Source organism: Meles meles, chromosome 16 (assembly GCF_922984935.1).
Source record: "Meles meles chromosome 16, mMelMel3.1 paternal haplotype, whole genome shotgun sequence".
NCBI lineage: Eukaryota > Metazoa > Chordata > Mammalia > Carnivora > Mustelidae > Meles > Meles meles.
In genome coordinates, this window is record NC_060081.1 from 63349031 (window position 1) to 63370648 (window position 21618).

The window sequence follows — 21618 nt, forward strand, 5'->3', positions numbered from 1 at the left end:
ATAAATGAATAATTTGATGAAAATAAAATGCTTAATGGAGTGACTGACATATAACAAGACGTGACAAATATCAGCTAGTAATATTAGTATCTCTTACATGCTGCCAATACATAGGGAAATGCAAAAGCTTCACATTTCTGAGTTGGCTGCAAAACCAAATCACACTTTTTGACAAGGCTTCAAGTTCCTGTCTTGTTCTTCATTGCTGTCACAGAGCCTGGTTCCCAGAAGCAAATGCGGGGTGTCTGCAATGACTGGGACTGACTTGTGGTCTCATTGGCAGCAGCTCACAGCTCATGCCTTCTATGGCTGCAGCAGGCTTGCATGCCTCACCTTTCCACCCGAGGCTCCTTCCTGGGTGAGAGAAGATCCTCCATCGCCCACCTCAAGCCTGCAGTCCCCAGAATTTGTCTGGTAGCATCGCCCATTGATCTCTGTAGCATTGCAAGTGAGATTTCTGTGAACGCCAGCGCCACTTTGACACGACAGACTGGGATCCGTGGTAGGTTTGTACACTGGTCCTGCCCTTGCCCCAACAAAATGGCGATTGCTCCAGCGGAGAAGGTGTTGGGAGGTGCCTCATTAACTCTCCATTTTTAGGGGGCCTCTGACCTGGCAGCCCGCTGAAGATGAATATGGTGATGTCTACAGTGTGTGGGAGGAAGATGCACATTGCGCAACTGGCTGCCACCCAGGCTGGAGGCTGGGGATGGAGGGACACAGAGTCAGGTGAGGGGAGGGAGGAAGGATCTTAGCTGTGGGTGAAACCATCCCTTCCTCCTCTGCGGGATGTGGCCGTCAGGGCCTTCTAAGCTTCGGCAGTCAGAGTGGGAGAACGCAGCTGAGGGGAAGGGTAGCCAGGACAAGCTCTGAGCCTCTACTTCTTGCTTTTCCCACATCTGAGCCCCACCCCATCCCTCTTCAAGCTGTCAGAGAACATTGTGAGGACCATTCATTTGATCAAGTCCCTTCAGTCTTCTTCGCTCTGACCTCTTGTTTCCATTGTCTCTCACCTCCCTCTCTTCTGTGAGGCTGTCTCCCTGATCAGATTCAGACCTCTGTGCTATGGTCTGTGCCATTTCCTTTTCCCCATCTCTGTCCTGCACATCCCCCCTCGCCTCCGGGAGAGCCAGTTTTACTGTCTCCATAATTTCTGGGATCCCCACTTCTCCGGGAACCCGATGCCCAATGGCCCTGTCCCAGTGTATCTTTTTTTATTTTTTAATATTTTATTTATTTATTTGACAGACAGAGATCACAAGTAGGCAGAGCAGCAGACAGAGAGAGAGGGGGATGCAGGCTCCCTGCTGAGCAGAGAGCCTGATGCAGGGCTCAATCTCAGGACCCTGGGATCATGACCTGAGCCGAAGGCAGAGGCTTACCCCACTGAGTCACCCAGGAACAGGTGGTGGGTAATAGGGAGGGCACGTTTTGCATGGAGCACTGGGTGTTGTGCAAAAACAATGAATACTGTTACGCTGAAAAAATAAATAAATTTAAAAAAATTAAAAAATTAAAAAAAAATAAAATTCTTCCAAATTTCAGGTCTTCCCTCTCAAAGTCTGTGTGGTTTCTCAAGACTTTTCCCTGTTGTCCTAAAGTTTTATAATCTTACCTTACTCAGAACTCCCATTGAACCGTTCCCATTACATTTGGGGATATGAGATATTTATCTGCATTAACACGTCAGAAAGTTCCTGAGGGGAGACACTGAGACTTAATTATCTGTGCATCTCTAGCACTGCTCAGAGGAGACTACACTCATATCGGAATATTTGAATAACGAGACTTAACATTATATAATGCATCATATGTGGGAGGAGCACAAGCAAAGATGCTCAACATTAATTTATTAGGAAAATGCAAATTAAAATCAAAATAAGATACTCACTAGAATAGCTACAATGAAAAAAAAAAAATAAAACGGACACTATCTCATGCTGGCAATTTCACAGATTAACCGGAACTCTTGTTAATTGCTGGTGGAAAGGCAAAAAGTACAGCCATTTTAGGAAATAGTTTGACAGTTTCTTATGAAATTGAACATACATACTTACAGCAATTTTTCTCTTAAGGATTTACCCAAGAGAAGTGAAACTTTACATTTATCAAAAAAAACCAAAAAGCTATTGTGAACATTATAGTGGCTTTATTCATAATCATCAAAAACTGGCAACAAGCCAAATGTCTTTGAACTGAAGAACTGATAAACTGGTATAGCCATACATTGACACGTATTCAGTATTAAAAAAGAAACCAACTGCTAACGCAAACAAATGCATATTACATGGTTTTGTGTAGATATGTGACAGACTGAATATGTCTTCCAAATGCAAATACTGAAACCTAATCTCCAATGTCATGGTATATGGAGGCAAGGTCTTTGGGGGTGGATTAGTCCGTAAAGATGGAACCCTTGTGAATGGGATTAGCACCCTCTATGAGACCTGGGAGAGCCCTTGGCTCCTTCTGCCATGTGAAGACACAGTAAGAGATGGTCATCAGTGAACCAGGAAGCAGGCATTCACCAACACTGAATCTGCCAGCCTTTGTCTTGCACTCCCCAGCTCCCAGAACTTTGAGAAATAAATGTATTTTACATAAGCCACACAGTCTATTGTATTTTTGCTATAATAGCCTGAACAGACCAAGACAGATGATATGCTGGGAAAGATGAAAACTACAGGAACAGAAAACAGATCAGACTCTGAAGTTGGAGGTGGGTGGAGGGCTTGGGACAGGGTGGTTGTTAACATTCTATGTCTTGATTTGTGTGGTAGTTGGGTGTTACTCATTTTTCAAAACTCCTGCAACTGTATAACCAGACAAGGTGATCTTTATCATATGTAGTATTAGACCTCAATTAAAAAAAAAGTAAAGGAAGAAGATAATTTTGGAAGTAGTATAACCTCTCTCTCATCCCCAGTAGTCCACAGAGAGGGCATGAGTATCCCCTGAACCCAGCTGGCTTCCGGAGTTCCCAGCTTTAACCAGAGGTCACTGAGCAGGTGAAACCAGAGTGTGACTACCATAATCTACCCCAGGGTGCAAGGTTGGAGGCCGTAATGACTTGGGCTATTTCACAAATGTGAAAGAAGCAGAAGGGAGCTGTCCAGAGTTATCAAACAATTTTATGTTGAGAACATGAATGCAAACATTTGACTGACATAAATTTTATTGAGCTTTTACACATTAATCCAACCCAATGGACCAATGGATAGAATTCAATAAAAATAATGTCTGTCAAAAGACTGACATATTTAATTTTAAAATAGCGAATCATTCTTTCCTTTGGACTCTCATAGCCCCCACGTATACGCCTTGATTGCAGTATTTATCAAAATGTATTTTAATTATTTGTTTGTCACCCAGGCTTCCCCACTAGGACTTTGGGTTCCTTGGGGTCAGGGATTTTAACATACTGATTTTTTTTTAATTAAAGAAATTATTTTTATTTGAATACAGCTGACACAGAATGTTCAATTAACTTACTGATTTTTGCATGGTAGGTACATAGTAAAGTAAGTGCTCGATACATTTTTCTTTGGAAAGATGACAGGATGAAAGAGAACTCGTGATTTCTACCAGCGGATGCCACCTTGTCCTCTACTTCTCCATAAATCACCCATTCGGTACATCTCTAACTTCCTGAGACCTTCTCATGCCTGCAGCAATTGCCTCCTGCTACCCATTCCTGTCCTTTGTACAATGCCATATCCATGTACCAGGCAGACTGATCGTTCCAAAATCAGATCTCACCACTCCCAGGCTTCTCTTAACCAATGGTCTCCAATCAGGTTTAGAACAAAAGTCAGCTTCCTTAGTTGAGCTTTTAACACCCAAGAATCCTGCTCCTTTCTACCTCTCTGACATCATATCTAAATACTCTATCTTTGCCCATTATGCAGCAGACCATCAAATTTCTTTCAATGCTGCAAATGTGGCTGGTAGGGTCTGTCTCAGAGCCTTTGTGCAGGTAGCTCTCTGGCTTATAGTGCTTTTGCTCTGCTCTTCACATTACTGGCTTTTCTCTTCATGTGGATCTTTGATTCAGTATCTCCTCATCTGAGAGGTCTTTCCTGACCACATAATCTAACCTCACTCTCAGTCACATGACTCAGCTTAATTTCTCTGTATAGCACACATGCCAAGGGGATGCTTGTCTTGTCTATTACATATTTGACAACAGTTGTGCCTCACCTCCTGTAGTTTATGCTCTGAGAGATCAAGAATCTATGTAAAACCTGGTATCTCCCCATCACCTACACATAATAAATGTTTAATGAATGGGAATGGATGAATTCATGAATGAATGGCATCTTTCACCGAATTACCATTATTTTCTAACAGAACATCCATATCAACCTTATCCATCCAAGTTTTCCCTACTCTTTGTTACCCTGAAATACGTGCCAGACAACCCCACTGATGCCTGTCTCTATCTGATGTATATTATTGATTAAGTTCATGAAGGAGGAGGAAGGAATCAGACATAGCCTTCAGCAGTGGGAAGAAAAAAATTTATGATAGGGACAAATAGAGGGTGTTACATACTTTATACTTTATAATCTATAGAGAAAAAATTATGATAGGGACAAATAGAGGGTGTTACATACTTTATAATCTATATAGTTCCTAATTCCCTCTTGGATGGTAATTGGAGGCATCCATTTTTCTTTTAACTTTGTGAGACTGATGCTCACCCATCTTCCCATTCTGTCCAGGCCACAGTTACAAGTTCATAAAGGCCTTTACTTCACTACCCCTGCATGAAAGTTGTGGTTAGGCCTGGCCTGAAGCTACAGCAAACAAATCAGTACCATCTTGTTTCCAAACTATGATTTGCCTTCCTGAGGCCTCTAGAACTTAATGTGGTCTCTTTGGCTCTGCCCTGTCCAGAGATCATTTCTAGATGTTTCATCATAACTTTAAAAAAATCAAAGCAGACATATGTTTATTTTGTAAAACTGTCTGTCAACAATTCAACTGAAAAAAGCAAAAAAAAACAAAAAACAAACCCAAGCCTCTGCATCTAACATGAATAGCAAGTGTACCTTGGCAACTTTAAAATTAGAAATTCTCCAAAGCCAAAGTCAGACTGAACAGGTGACCAGATGCCAGTTTTTCAGAATGTGTTTCTAGAATCAGACTGCCTGAGTTCAAATCTTACCAGCTAAAATTGGGCAGACCATGTGACATCTCTATGTCTCACTCTCCATATCCACACTGAGTGTCCCAGTCTCTCTCTCAAGCTGGTGTTGCGGATTCCATGAGTAAATGCATGCAAGGCTCTTTGCACAGTGACAGGCATATAGAATATGCTTTGTACCTGGCAGGTCTACTAAAAATAATTATTGTTGAGTGAATCCATTGATTATCTTACTTTTTCTTCCACAGAATAACACTGACCTTACTCTCCACTTTGAAGCACTCATTACTGAAATTATAAATGCAATTTCTTTCATTGATGCCTCTACATCCTCTCTGTCCTGTTTGTTTGTTTGTTTGTTTCCCAGAGCCTGGAGATGGCAGAGTGTGGGTAGAATGGGAACACTCTTTGCCTCATCCATTGGCAGCTGGAGTGAAATTCTAGCAGTCACTCCAAATCCATAGCTGGTACTCATCCAGCAGTGGAGCCTGCAGGAAGTAAACAAGTTCCACCCACTTCTACTTCCTTCTGGTCCACATCTGGGGACTCACAGCCGCCCCAGACTCCAGAACACCCTCATCCTATACCAGGGGTCAACGGACAGAAAAAAACACTGCTACAGAGGAGAATGTACTTGCTACAGACAAGAAAGAAAGAAAGAAAGAAAGAAAGAAAGAAAGAAAGAAAGAAAGAAAGAAAGAAAGACAGACTTGAGTCCAAGGTTGCAACTTTTCATGGTAGTTTGAGAAATCTAATTCTATAGAGCCATTGGGAGAAGCCAGGGTCTTCCTCGAGGGAAAAGATGGCAAACTGTATCATTTCAATTCACACCCATGAATGATGTCTCTGCAGCTGTTTGAATTAATTCTGAAATACAAGCAATCTCAGTAGGAATCTGAATTTTTATAAAACAATTCCCTGCTGAGTTGGTTCAGCTAGCTCCACCCCAGCCCCTCCATACACCTCGGAGATGAGGATATTCAGAGTCATTTTTGCTTATTTAAACATTCACAGAGTCTTGGGATAGCCAACTCTCAAGGCTAATCCATCTTTGGATATTTTGCCCCTGCCTGAAATAACACACAGCTCTATGACAGCATTGGAAAACATGGGGAGGGGCTGCACATTGAGGAATAGAGTCCTGGCCCCAGTGGGGTAAGTTTCCTGTTTCTAAACCTCTTTAACTGAAGGTCCTCAATTCAAAGTCTGGTTGCCTCAGACCCCCGGGTACATTCAAGGTGAATGGTTGGCCCTTGTATACCCAATGAACTGTCATCTTTTCTGGTGTTCCCAAAGGAAGTAGAGCAAATGTGTCAGGTGTTCCTCCAAGGCAGTTGCTAGTCACTTAGGGGACTTCAACAACAGACCCCTTAGCTCAATCTGACTCCTTCATTCACTATTATTATCTTGTCTCTGGGACCAGGATGATGTGCTCTGACATTTTTTTAAAAGTGTTGTTTTTTTAAAATTATGGTACAATATATAAAACATAATATTTACCATCTTAACCAGCTTTAAGTATACAGTTCAGTGGTATTAAGTACACTCATATTGCGCAACCATCACCAACATCCATCTCCAGAACTGGTATCATCTCATAAAATGGAAACACTATATCCAAGAGAGAGGAACTTCCCATTCTCCCCTCTTCCCAGCCTCTGACAACCAACGTTCCATTTTCTGTATAAATCTGACTACTCTGGGATCCTCACGTAAGTGGAATCATACAGTATTAAGCTTTAAATACTGGCTTATTTCCTTAGCATAACGTACTTGAAGTTCATCCAGGTTATAGCAAATGTGAAAATTTCCTCCTTTTCTTTTGAGCCTTATAGTCCATTTTATGTATATGCTGCATTTTGTTTATCCATTCTTCTGTAAACAGACACCTGGGTTGCTCTCATGTTTTACCTATCAGAAATAATGCTGCCATCAACGTGGATATACATATAACTCTGAGACCCTGTTTTCAGTTCTTTGGGCTATATACCCAGAAGTGGAATTGCTGGCTCATACGGTTTTTAATTTTTGGAGGAAATATAGTTTTCACAGTGGCTGCACCATCTTTCATTCCTGCCAAATGTACATGATTCCCATTTCTTTACAACCTCGCTAACACTTGTTATTTTGTTTTGTTTGGATGGTAGCCATCCTAGTGGGTATGAGGTGGTATCTCACTGTAGTTCAGATTTGCATTTCCCTAATGATTAGTGACGTTGAGTAACTTCTCATATGCTTAAATGACATTTGTATGTCCTTTTGGGAGAACTTTCTATGCAAATCCTTAGTCATTTAATTGATTTGTTTGTATTTTTGTTGTTGAATTTCAAGAGTTCTCTATATATTATGGATACTAATCCCTTATCAGATAGATTCCACAAATACTTTCTCCTATGATGTGGGATGCCTTTTCACTTTGTTCATAGTGTCCTTTGACACACACAAGTTCTTCATTTTCATGTCCAGTTTGTCTACTTTTTCTTTTGTTGCCTGTGCCTTTGATATCATATCCAAGAAATTATTGTCAAATCCGATCGATGGTGTGAGTACTTTTCCCTGAGTTTTCTCCTAAGAGGTTTAGGGTTTTAGCTCTTTCATCTAGGTATCTGAATCACTTTGAATTCATTTTTATATGTAGTACAACATAAGAGTCCTGGTATTTTTTCTGGTTTCTGGTCTCTATTTTCTAATTTCTCTCATGTTTCTTTGATCTACTGGCTATTTAAGAGTGCTTATTTCCTCAAATTTACAAATTTTCCTGTTTTCCTTCTGCTATTGGTTTCCAACTTCATCCTACAGCAGTCACAGAAGATACTTTGTATGATCTCTATCTTTGAAAATCTACTAAAACTTAATTTGTGACTTAACATATCATTGATCATGGATAATGTCTCAAGACTTAAAATTGAGAACAATGTGCAATGTGTTCCTGTTGGGTATCTAGTTGGCTTATTGTGTTGCTCAGGTCCTATCTTTACTTACTCTTTTTCTGTCTGGTTGCTCTATCCATTATTAAGAGTGGGGTATTAGAGTCTGAGACTATTATTGTAGAACTATTTCTCCCTTCCATTCACTCAATTTCGGCCCCTTTTTTGATGGCTGGTTATTGTTTATAATTGATGTATCATCTAGTTACACTGAAACTTCTATTAATATAGAATGTCCTTCTTTGTCTAACTTTTTTGATTTAAAGCTTATTTGTCTGATATTGGTATAGCCACCCCTGCTCTCCTCTCATTGCTATTTGTATGGAATGTCTTTTCTGACCTTTCACTTTCAACCACTTGTGTCTTTGGATCTCAGGTGAGTCTCTTACAGATAGCATACTGTTGGTCCATCTTTTTCATTCTGTTGAGTTTTGTCTTTCGATTGGAGAGTTTAATACATCTACATTTAAATTAAGTACTGATAATAAGGGACTTCTATAATTCTGCTATTTGTTTTTGATATTCTATAACATTCTGTCCCTCACTACTGGTATTATTTTCTCTTTTTGTATTTAGCTGTTTTTTTATAGTGAAATGTCTTAATTCCATTCTAATTTCCTTTTGTGTATTTTGTAACTATTTCCTTTGTGGTTACCATGGGGATTACACTAAACAACCTATAGTTCTAATGCTCTAATTTGAGTTTACACTAACTTAACTTCAATAACATACCAACACTGCTTTCTCAGCTCTATCCTCACCCATTACACTTACTGATACCACAAAATTACACCTAAAGCAAAAACTAAAAAGAGAAAGATGGCTAAGAGTTTCCTCCAAAAGAGACAAAGCACCTCTGACTCATAGCCCCATCCCTGATGGTTTGGGCAACTAAGCTGTCCTTGCTTCAGGACTCAAGCTATAATGTACTTCTGAGAAATTATCTGATAAAATAATTGAAAGAACTATGGCAGAATTGGGCTTTCCCAAATTGGTCATATGGAAGCTGCTGTATGAAGTCAGGTGCCAAATGCTATTTCTCCAGGCATCTCCAAAACATCAGTGGTATGGACAACTAACCACATGATGTCATGCCCATAACAAAACTGGATTTTTAGGATACATAGCTAGAGTTTTCACTTTCTGACCTAGAAATGAGGCCTCAGTGGTCATAGATGCTTCCACAACATCACTTCCGCTGCCATTAGACTAATAAGAAGGTATCATTCATTCTATTATAACTCTGGTGTCCTTCCCATGTTGTTACTGGCATACTCTGTGCTTTAAACAACAGGAACATGAAACATCCCCTGAGAAAACCCAGGTTAAGTTTATTTGACTTTCTTTAAAAAAAAAAATGAATAAAGCCAGAAATGAAGTGGAACTGTGAATAGGCATGTTTTCCTGGCTGAGCTTGGGGAGGCAGGCTGTGGGGAGACCAAAGATGGGCAGAGCTGGCTACCAGTAGGAAAACCCATCTGATGGCTTCTCTCCCCATATCTGTATGAAAATGCACTCATCTGGTCCGGCCTTGGGGCTTGGAGTGTCTATTCATTCTGCAGAAAATGCAGGTTTCTGGCACCTAGCAAACTCTCGACACTATGTGTCTTTGAGCTGAAGAGAACATATTTGATTGTGATGACTGCTAGATCTCATGAAGTGAAGACAAACTGGGGAGACATTCTGGATTTGACTGGATATTAATACCAGTCTGAGCCAGGAAAATGTAGCTCATCAAAGCAAGCCAGAACACTGATTCCCTGGGAATTTACCCATTCTTGAATCTTCACCCCTTCCAGTATAGTTCAATATAACAGAAGGGGTATCTCCTGGAGGTGAGGAAAAGAAAGTATTGGGGAGACAGTGTGGGGACAATGATTATGAGACAATTCAAGACAGAGGCAACTTGGGTACCTGATGTCTGTCTCATTAGGCTGCTCTACTTAGCAAACAGAATATCCTACCTGGGTGGGGGCATCAGTGCTGAACTATATAAATAGAAAATTGGATGGGTTACAGTCAAATGATAAGACAGAAGCAAAATGTGCCAGTTCTGAAAGGAGAAATACTTTGAGCCATGTAAACAAGGGGGTCAACTTTTTGAATTTACTAAGTATAGGCTTTATGCCTAAAAGTCTTTGATGGTAGATCTCAAAAACTGGGCATTCTGAATTCTGATTACAACTACACCCTGTCATAGTAAACAGACTGAGACTGGAATCTGGAAAGGAAAGAGAAGATCATTGGATTGCTTAGCTTTTGCTGCATAGCAGACCACCCCAAAACCTCTATAACTGTAAACATTCATCATTTCTTATGATTTCATGAGATTCATGACTCTCTGGCAGGGGTGGGGGAGGGCTCTGCTGGTCAGGGTTGGCTTGGCAGAGGCTGGGTGGTCTAGGATGGCCTCACTGACACATCTAGTGGTTGGCACAAAATCAGTTGGGGCTGTGGAGTTGATTCGGCAACATGTTTCTCATGGACCAATAGGCTAACTCAGGCTCATTTATGTGTCCTTGGCAATAAGGTTCCATGTGTGACCAGAGAGAACCTAATGTGCATTCACTTTCTAAGCATTGCTTGGGTGACATTGGCCAAGTCAAGTCATGAAGGCAGTCTAGAGACAGTGTGGGAAGGCGCCACCAAAGCTGTGGAGAGAGGAAAGGAAATCATGTACATCCATTTTTACAATCAAGCCCAAGTGTTTTCTCCCTTCCACTCATCCTATTTCCTCCTGACAGAATCACCTCCTCCTTCCATTTACAATGACTGACCTGAATTACATTCACTAAACAGGAATCTCTTGAACATGCTTGTTGAGTATCCAGAGATTTCAGTGTGATTCATTAATAAGGTTCTCTCACGTGTCAGAGGCTGAATGAAATGCGATTGGTCAGCATGTTTCCAACATAGAAAGGATACACCAGCTCTGGAGTTAAGTCACAAATTCAACAGTAAATTTATTTTCCATGGGGTAATTGCCTAAGCCACTGCTTTTCCAAGAAGAATCTTTCTGGAGGCTTTTGTTCTTTTGATTGAAACTTAATCAGCTTCTTGTTTGACAAAAATGACAGGCTGCGTGAAAGGGGAAACAGAGTTTGGGTTTTACCAATCCTAATTCCTATCAAACATCAGAAGAAAATAAGCACTTTCTACATAATGCACTCCACTTCATGTTGTAGACTCAAATTTATCACTTAAAGAGAGGGGGAATTAAAAAAAAGCATAACTATTCATACTTTCAGAGGGAAGAAAAAGGAAGGGAGATAGTTAACTCCTTCTTTCTGGGGTTTGTCATATCAAGTCTTTTTTAAAGAGCAAGACTTCTTAACTTTGCCATTTGGCTTGATGGAGTAGAGACACAAGGAAGTAGAAGTTCAGGAGAGCACTTTCAGGTGATGTGTCCTGTAATCTGTTTGCCTTCTGGCACATAGGACCTACTCAGGTATCAAAATTTACTGTCAATCAAGTCTCACACAGACCATGAATTCTGACCCCCAGTCCTAGTACTGAATTTAAGAGAGCAAGAATTCTTAATTCTGTGACTACGAAAGCACTGGATTTGGAATGGGAAGACCTCCTCTTCTTGGCCAGATTATCAATAGCTCTGTGATCCTGGATAGATTACGCACATTCTCTGTGATTCTATTTCTGCGTCTACGTGATTTCTCTACTTGGAAAGTGCTTGGTTGGGAGGTTTAGACAATGGGCATCTATGTACAAATATGGAACCCAAAACTTAATACGTGCTTAGCAAATGTTAATTTTACACTATCTATTTTCTTTCCTTTCTTCCCCCCTCCATACAGTTCCTATTTTCCTGTTCTAGGACAAATGCAGGACAGTAAATTACCTTTGAATGAAAATAGAGATGATGATGATGGTGATAATGATACTACTACTAATAACAACAACAATAAAGATACACTGTGTGTCTCTGTGATAAAGAATACAGCAGACACTCAAAACAGAGGCAGTTTAGACCAGTTTCATGAATTTGCTAGTGATTGGTCATAGGTAGGCAAGTGGCTCCAACCCTGCCAATGACACAGTGGAGAAGCCCACTTGTCCAGGATCCCATGACAAGCAAGTGGCAGAGTCTTTGTTTGAGCCCTGGCAGTCCAATTTCAGAATCCAAGTGCTCTTATGCTAACCTATAACACCTACCTAATATAAACTATTTATTCATTCACTGTTCAACAATATGTTGTCTATGAATGCCACACACCATGGTGATCATTGAAACAAAGCAAAGCTGTGAAGGGATCACAGAGGAAGCAGCAGTGAATTTTGTCTGGGGGAGGGAGGCAGAGCTGGATGCAAGGCCCGGTCTCATCACCTATATGGATGTGATGTTCTGCATGTCAGTTGGACTCTATGAATTCAGCCTATACTTTCGTTTAATGGGTGGTGGGGGTCTACCTTCTGGTCTATCTCTCAAGTTTAGCATGAGGACTAAAGCCAAGCCACATGTGAAAACACCTACCCCAGAGTCTAGCAAGTGGTAGTTACTCAATGAATGTTCAAGGAGAGACCTCATAAAAGGGCAAGGTTATGCAATAGGACATTTTTGGAAGATTGAGGCGGGAAAGGGGGTGGAGTGGAAAATTCAAGCTGAGGAATGGAGATAGGGAGAGGACAAGGGTAATCAGAGGGTGCAACCAGAAGTAAATAGCTTAGATGCAAGAGAAAATGGCAAGCAGCCCCAAGAAATACTGCCTGGCTTTTAGTAACCCAAGAGCTGAATCCTCACCCTGACACCGATGACTCTGAGGCCATGGCCAAATTGTTGAATATCTATGAACCCGTTTCCTCATCCATATCACAGAGATGAGAGGATTTCCTAAAAAGATTAAATGAGGTCATGGATACAAGTACAACCTTGATGATACCCCACATGTGATGTATGCTCAATTAACTGTGGGCAGTATGTTTATTGGCAGCAAGGAGATGATGAATGGGAGGTGGGCAGATGGGCCATACTCTGCAAGACTTTAGAATCTCCATCAGAAGCCCAGGATACATCCATTGTCCAGCTCACTGTGGTAATTCGGACTCTTCCCATGGCCTCAAGCAAGACCTTTAGGTCTTCAAGCCAAGGATCAAACCACCAGCACCTCTGTCTCCGAATCTCTGGCTCTAATTTGACTGGATCTGTTTGATGCCTGGGGTACCCTTACAAATATCCCTTCCTCTTATCCACACAGGAAATCATGCTTTGCCAGCTTGAAATAGAAAGCCATCTCACAGAAGTCCAGCTCAGATTGAGCATTTAAAGTCATAGATGCTAAGGAAACATGGTGTCGAAAAAGTTTCATTAACATTTCTTTCTCCAGTGTTCCTCAGAAAGTCCTATTCCCGGGTTTGACTTGAAGGCAAATGGTTTCCAAATCAAGGCTGGACTGACACTCCCAAGCACAGCCGGTCACACCTGCCCCACCCTAGTCCACCCTCCATTCCGACACTTGGTATGATGTAATGGCTTTAATTATTTATGGCTGTTTGTCCCCAGCTAACGGGAGTTCTTAAACCACAGCTATGCTATTTAATTCACCTGTGGCTTCCAAGCCCCAACAGAGTCTTCTTTCTTTAGACCATGCCTGAACAAATAAGTTAATTAATATAAACAATCATCCCCAGAGCACTACTTTTAGGAGACACTCCCAGGGAGAGCTGTGTCCCAGCATACAGGCCCCAGGACATGGGTGCTCATGCAGAAGGGAGAGATGATAACATGTGCAAGGAGGGGAGAGCCCAGGAGCTGGATATCCCCACCAAATAAAAATGGGCAAAGTCATAAAGCTTCTGGCCAATACCGGAGCAAGAATGGTGGTCTTTCTAAAGAGCTGGGCTCCACCCAGTGACCACAATCCATTGTTTCTTGCTCTGCTGGCTGCTCCACAAAGCAAGGGGACAGGAAGCCAGGAGTTCTGGGCAGCCCAACATGAGCAGAGCGGGCAACACAGGAGCGTGTAACCACGGGTGTGTCTCTGTCTACAACCATGTTGTGAACAGGAGAGCAGGAGAGGGGAGGAAACTGACACAGGAGAATTCGGGATATGATACAAACACCCTAGGACAAATGACGCTGAATTCTAAGTGGAAACTTTTCTCATGTATCAAAGAGTCAGGGTCGTTTTTGCTTCTCACAGAGATCTTATTCCCTTAGGTGAGAGGTCAGATCCCAAAATTTCTACTTATGCTTAAATGATCGAGAAAGAGGAGAAGTAGAGAAGGGAGAAGAGAAAGGAAGGAGGGAAGGAGAGGACGAAGGAGAGAGTAGGGAAAAGAGAAGGAGTGAATTTCCACGAAGACCAGAGGGAAAGAAAGAAATCACAGCAACTGAACTCTTCCATTTTTCCTTTTTAATCTTAGTTTAGATGTTCTCCTGGTAAAATCATTACAAAGGCTGTTTATTTTTAAAATTGAAAGATTGGGAAGAGTCATAATGAGATATTATGTGTAAAAGTTGCACATAAATTTCCTCTTGTCATATTTTGGGCTTCACTAACGTATCCCCTTGGCAGGATGGAGGGAAGCTGATCGCTTTAGTATAGATTGTGTGCGCCTCAGAAATATTGCCCTAGGAGAGAGCTCCTGGGTGGCTGACTTGGCTCCATGCTGATTTAGAAATTAGCTGGGCTTTTATTGGCCACACTAAATTGTTCTCTGGAAAAAGAAAATACATTTTTATTACAGAACAAGGGGCAGATGATTGAAACAAGCCTTCCTTCCCCGTTTTGAGCTGTGTGTTAGACTGTCACATATACGTTCTTCTCTGGGGTTCTTGCTGCTGTTTAATAGGGGCACGCAATATCCACCAGTAAAGAAATTACCTCGTTTCCCTCATGTCCCCAGGGAATTCCTTATCCCTTAATAATGTTCTGTTTGAGTTCTTTGGAGTGCCTGAGTGGGCAAGGTGAGGGAAATAGAGGCTCTGTACAATGTTCGTATTGCAAGGTTCCAGAATGAGAGGGAACTGGGAGACTTACAGAGGGGATTAGGGAGACTGCACCTGGCCACCAGCCAGTGACTGCAGATCCCGGGCCATGGTAATACCTCAGAGACGCAGAGTTGCAATGCTCTACCGGAAACTCGGAAGCTCGTGGCCAGCACGGTGCAAGGCGCTTGCACATAAAACCGAGCCAATCAGAAGTGACTCTGGGAGCAAAGGGATTGTTTGTAGACCTCACCCAAACCAACGCTTCTATGGTTCCTCTTTCTTGATGAGCAGCCTGACTCCTCTGACTTCCACCTCCGATTTGCCATGGGACATCAGGTTCTTCCTCAATTCTGGCAAGCCCTTGAAGCATGGCTGTGTCCACTACTGCCCTCCCCTCCCATTCCGCTTCCCTCCCCTCCCATTCTGCTGTCCTCCTGATTTCAGAACAAGGATCTTGCTCGTAATCTTCTCCAGCTCTGGGCCCCTTATCCCTTCAGGAGAAATGTTATGTTTATATGGATGGGAACTAGCTGTTTTCTGGAAACTTTCTAAAAATTAGTTTCATTTATTAAAACCTCAAAGCCAAAAATTGTATCCAAAGTAAATTAGTAGAGTAATACAGAGTAATGAGGGTATTTGAGGGATGGATTGCTCAGCCAACTGAACCATCGTATTAACCCTTCAAATACAACTCCTGATTTTCTTTTTTTTTTAAGTCTAAGATGTATAAGTGTGCTTTACTGCATGAATACACAGTATGATGAATCTGTTGCAATCTTGGACTTGAGGTTACACCAAAACTGAATATGACATGGGTGCTCTCACATTCCAGATTTCGGTCCCTGGAAAAACCACATGCCATCATATACTGATCCTGTTTCCTCACCCATACCATGGGGTCAATCACCGCCCTATCCACGAGGGATGAATTTATATACACACACACGCACACACACACACACACACACACACACACACACATACATGCATATACTATTATATATACATTTTGTATATATATGTATATCGTGTATATCATATATGTTTTCCGTGCATATATTAGATGTGTATTATATGTATATACATATATGTAAATGTAGTATATATGTATTTTATATATAAAATATACATAAACAATAAGTACCACGCCTGGTACTTACCAGTAATAACTCATTAAACGTTACTGCTGTCATTGCCCACCATCAGCACTTCTTAGCTGAAAGGTAGATTTATTTTCCCCACAAGCGAAATCCTACAACAGAGCCAAGTCTCACAAGAAGTTAGTGGTTGAGCTAAGACAGAAAACATAACTTTTGATTGCTTATCCTCCTCCACTAAATTTCAGACCACACTGCCTCCTATTAAAATTAATTTCTGTTCCCTTAGGGTGGAGATTTAAATTTGTCATGCCTCCCTAAGCCACTGGACCCCAAGCCCCATCACTGATTGTTCCTTAGGGAAGACAGAACTGCTTGAGGTAATTAATCCACTACAGGCTCCCCTACCAAGACTGGGAAGGAAACACCAAATTCTACTTGGTTTCTTTCTAATTAGTAACAGAGAGAGGGAGTGAGGGAGACAGACTAAGGACAGAAAGGGGCTGAGCTACACAGGGTGTGGTTCACATGTGTTCCCAATCATGACCACACAATGAAAATGTTTTCTTTCTGGGGCAATCAGGCGAAATCTTGGAAAAATGAACTTTTTCCCCCCCTGTATGTACAACAATAACAATATCCCAAATTTGAAACCCCTTTTTCCCCTCAATCTTGGCACAATTTGGCTTCCAAAAGATTTGGAAAACTTCCAAGCTCTGATGGCCTATGCATGACCCTTTCTCCAAGGACCAAAGCATTTATTTTATAATAATAAGCAAACATGTATATGATGCATATTAATGGGCCAGGTTCTGTTCTAAGTGTTTTACATATATTGACTAAAATTCACTCTCCTTTAACAGTCTTACAATGAGGCACTGTTCCTATGTCCACTGAACAGATGAGGAGACTGAGGCATAGAGAGGTTCAGTGACCTGGCCAAAGTTGGTTGGTTCATACAGGGTAGAGGCAGGATTCGCACTCAGGCCCTCTGGGTTCCAAGTCTGTGCTCATCACAATTGACCAACCTTCCGCATGCAGCCTCCGTGGTGGAGTAGTTAAGGCCAACCCAGAGGGTCAGGACCTGATGGAGAGAGTTAAAGAGGATCCACAGAATGAAAGTGAGGACTCCCAGGAAAGGCCATACCACCAGACAATTTGGCATCAGTCTCTCTCTTGCCCTGGGGCTCTGCCTTTCTGGTTCTCTGTTTTTCCAGCTCATGCACAAGGCAACTGTCACCACTGCCCTTGTTCACTCTGTTTCCCTATGCTCTTCACTTTGATTGACATCCAGACTCCATTTTCTTACACTCTTGACCTTGAATTCCATTTCTAGCCTGTGCTTCCCCCAGGTCCTGACCTCCATATCTCCAGGCCTGCCCAAGTACCCCGATCCTGGCTCCTAATTGCTCCCTTTGCTTAACTGCTGAGTTTAACGTCCAGACCCTGAACTGGCCCTTGGCTCTGCTTAATTGCAGCCTGGGATTCAGCAGCAGGGGTCTGAAACCCTTCCCAGCCACTACAGTAGCAAGGCTTGACCTCTGTGGGCTAAGTGATGAGGGATGCCACGCCCACCTGTTGAATATGGAGATTGCCATGAAAGTGATTTCAGGAGTTGGTGCATATGTCACAGACACCATTCTGCCAGCAGAAAGACCATCAGGGGCTGGCTGCCATCTGCTGAAAAGCAAACGTGGATGGATGGATAGATGGATGCGTGGTCTCTGACCTCCCCTGATTCTTCCCAGGATTAGAATTCTTGGGCAGTGGTGTTCAGGGGTCTGGGGAAACCACCATTCCAGGAAGAGCTGGCAGAGTTCGCACTGCTGGGGCAATTGATGGTTTTCAGGGGCAGAGATTAAGTTTAGGGCAGGAAGAGAGGCACAGGTCTAGGATACAGAGCCGTGATTCAAAGATAATGGGTCTGGGCTGGCGGAGGAAAAGGAAAATAAGTATTTAATCTGTGAGGGATATTGATGGTAGAGATAGTCCAGCATATGGTTCCCAAGAAACGCACACAGTTCAACTGAGAGTCCTGATCTTTCCCGTAATATTGGAAGGTATTGGGAGACATATTAATCTCTCAGAGCAGCAGGGATCAGGGGCCTTGCTCCCTGGAATCTCCAGGCACACACTCTGGTATAAACTCATTAGAACCGACATGAAGAGGGCACGGGGGGAGGGAAGGCAGGTATCTTATCCATAAGCTTACATATGCTGACTTCCTGCTGGATGGGCTCAGCTGTTTTGGAGATATTCACTGGCTTCCTAGACGGGGCTTCTAAAAATCATGTACTTACATACATCTGTCTATATTCTAAATCACTCAATAAAACATCAGCTCATTTAATTTTACAACTAGCCTATGATGTTATGGTTATTAGAATCATTATCCGGTGTTACAAATGAGGGAATTGAAGTACAAATAGCTGAGTGACCTAGCTGAGGTCAGTGGCAAAGCTAACACGTAAAGCTAGTCTGGGTTCTCGAGTACTGTGCTATATACTGCTATCCTGATGGCCAGGCCATTCATTGCCTTCCATGTGTCCATGTTCTGTCACTTATCCCTCAACAGCCCAATGTAAGGGGAAGCTTATATATGAGAAGCTCTTCCTGAATGAGATAGTGATGGGCAACTGACCCAGCAAGGTCAACCGTATGCTCTTTCCTGGAATTCTGAGTGGGCAAATAATGGGGGATGTGATGTAGAGTTAGGGTGAAAGTTGACACGTGCACCTCACATTCCTGGAGAAGACGAAGTGGAGAAGCTTCCCCCAAAAGCAAAAGGATGGGCACACGCCCAGAACAAAGGCCAAAGGCACCTTGCAGCACCCAGGAGATAAAAGAACCAGCTTTATTCCCTGATTCCCAGTCTGAGAACCTTGTGGCCTGGCTGAAATTTGCTTCCTGTTCATGGATGGTCATGTAATTGATCGAGTAAGCAATCAATGTTGACTAATTAAAACAGTCCTTGACTAAAAGAAGAGCTATTTTACAAATGTATGACTGGTATGACTAGTATGACTGAGTATAATATAGTATGACTGAGATTAATAATAATTTCTTGAATGTTTCTCATGTAACAAAACTGTGCTAATACTTTCTAACGTCTCACCTAATTTTCCTGATAATCCCATAAATTACTATTAATACTCTTATTTTAAAGAAGAGGACGTTGGGACTTACAGAGGTTAAGGAATTCATTCGTTCACATCACAAACATTTGAATTTCTGCTTTGCACCATTTTTCTAGGACTTAGAATCTACCAACAAATGAAATAAAGATTGCTTTGCCCTCATGGAACGGAGATCAGAAAACAATCATAACAAGGTAACAGGATATTAGACGATGAGAAGCACTAAAGGCAGGGAATAAGAGCTGAATGAAGGCTACCTGGAGTCAGGATGGAGATGGCTTCTGCCTTGTAGGTTTTGTTGTTGTTGTTTGTTTCTTTATTTGTTTTTTAATATTTTATTTATTTATTTGACAGACAGAGATCACAAGTAGGCAGAGAGGCAGGCAGAGAGAGAGGGGGAAGCAGGCTCCCTGCGGAGCAGAGAGCCCAATGCGTGGCTCGATCCTAGGACCCTGAGATCATGACCTGAGTTGAAGGCAGAGGCTTTAACCCACCGAGCCACCCAGGCACCCCCACCTTGTAGTTTTAAACAGAGGGATCAGAGTGTACTTCATTGGGATGGCGATACCCTACCAGAGGCTTAGAGGAGGTGAAGGAAAGAACGATGTGTGTATCTGGGAGAAAAACAGTCCAGGCAGAGGGAAAAGCAGATGCAAAGGCCCTGAGGCAGGATCAGCAGTGCAGAAGCCAAGTGTGGGTGGAATGAGTGACACAGAAAGGAAGGAGGCCAGAGAAATTAGAAGGCTGGATCACAGGACCTTGCAACTGTCATAAGGACTTTTTATTCTGAGTGAAATGATGACCTATCAGAGAGTTTGGCCGCATGCGGGCCTTCATCTGACTTCACGAAATGACTACTATGGACAGTACTGTAAGAGTCAAGACCTTACCTCTAGGGTTATACAAGCGAGTGTATTTTACTCCTAAGTATTACACTCTATTTCTTCTTAAATTATAAAGGTTCTAAAGCAACGAAGAGCTTTTTCAAATTATTTCCCCCTTGCTATGGTCTAGTGCCTCTCTGCCTTTGCTCTGACGGGAAAAGCCTCTGCAGATCTCTTATCCCATTGAACGGCGATCAAAATATCAGTTAGTACTCACGATATAAAAATTCTTACTATTTGCTTGACACCAAACTAAGTTTATGACATACAGTCTTATTTGAGCCCCACAACAAGTCTATGAGGCAATGGCATAGTTCTGATCCCACTGTGCAGATGAGGACCTAAGTCTTGAAGAGTTTCTCTTCTCACCCCGGCTCCCACCTAAAAAGATTTACCAGCTCACCTACCTTGGGACAGGAATAGCCTTTCAAGCAACTTCTCACTGAGAAGTCTGCCAGCTCCTTAAGACCATAAACTAAGTCATGTGCTTCTCTTTATTAATCTGTTCCCAGGACAGTATCCTGCACATAGAAAAAAAATCTAAGATTTATTTTGGATGATCGCCTTATGTTAACAACAACTTTTAGCTGAGTTAAAATAGATCTTGGTGTTTCTAAGTATTTCCACAGAAGGTAATTTTAATGCCATTAGAAGCCACAAAGGAGTATGTTCAGTATGGAGTTCTTGGATGTCATGGGCTCATCTCATGAAACTTCAAGTGGGTAATGAATTTCTATTTGCTGACCCAATGGTACACAGTCAGGAGCCACCCGGTCATGCAGTATACACTGCCACCCCCTTCAGTAAGTTATTTACCCAATCTGGGTCTCAGTTTCCTCCCTTGTAAAATGGAAACGCTACTAAGGTTGCCATAATCATTAAATAATCTAATGCATACAAAACATTTACACATTGCCTGGTTTATAACAGGTGCTTGAGAAATGTTTCCTTTTATTCCAATGTAAGCTTAGAATTCCTTTTCTTACACTAGGGATGCCTGGGTAGATCTTGGCCAGATAGAACTGAAATCTGCTGAGACAGTACTCTGATACTGTCTGGGCCTTAGAAATATGTGCCATGAAGACAGTGGTATGCTGGTAAAATGTTTAACAAAGGCTTTTTATTTTTTTTTTAATTGTATTTATTTATTTGAGAGAGAGAGAGTGTGTGTGTGTGTGTACAAGCAGAGGGAGCAGCAGGCAAAGGGAGAGAGAGAAGCAGATTCTTCTGCTGAGCAGGCAGCCCAACTCGGGGCTCGATCCCAGGACCCTGGGATCATGACCTGAGTCAAAGGCAGATGCTTAACTGACTGAGCCACCCAGGTACCCAACAACTGGCTCTTTAGAACAAAACAAAAACAGTGATTGCAGGATTTGCCCATTTCTTGGTGTAAATACTTCCCAACATGGCTGATTTCAAGTTATTGAGGTGTTGTCACTGAACAAGGAATTGGGAAGATAATGCACATGGTGATGGTT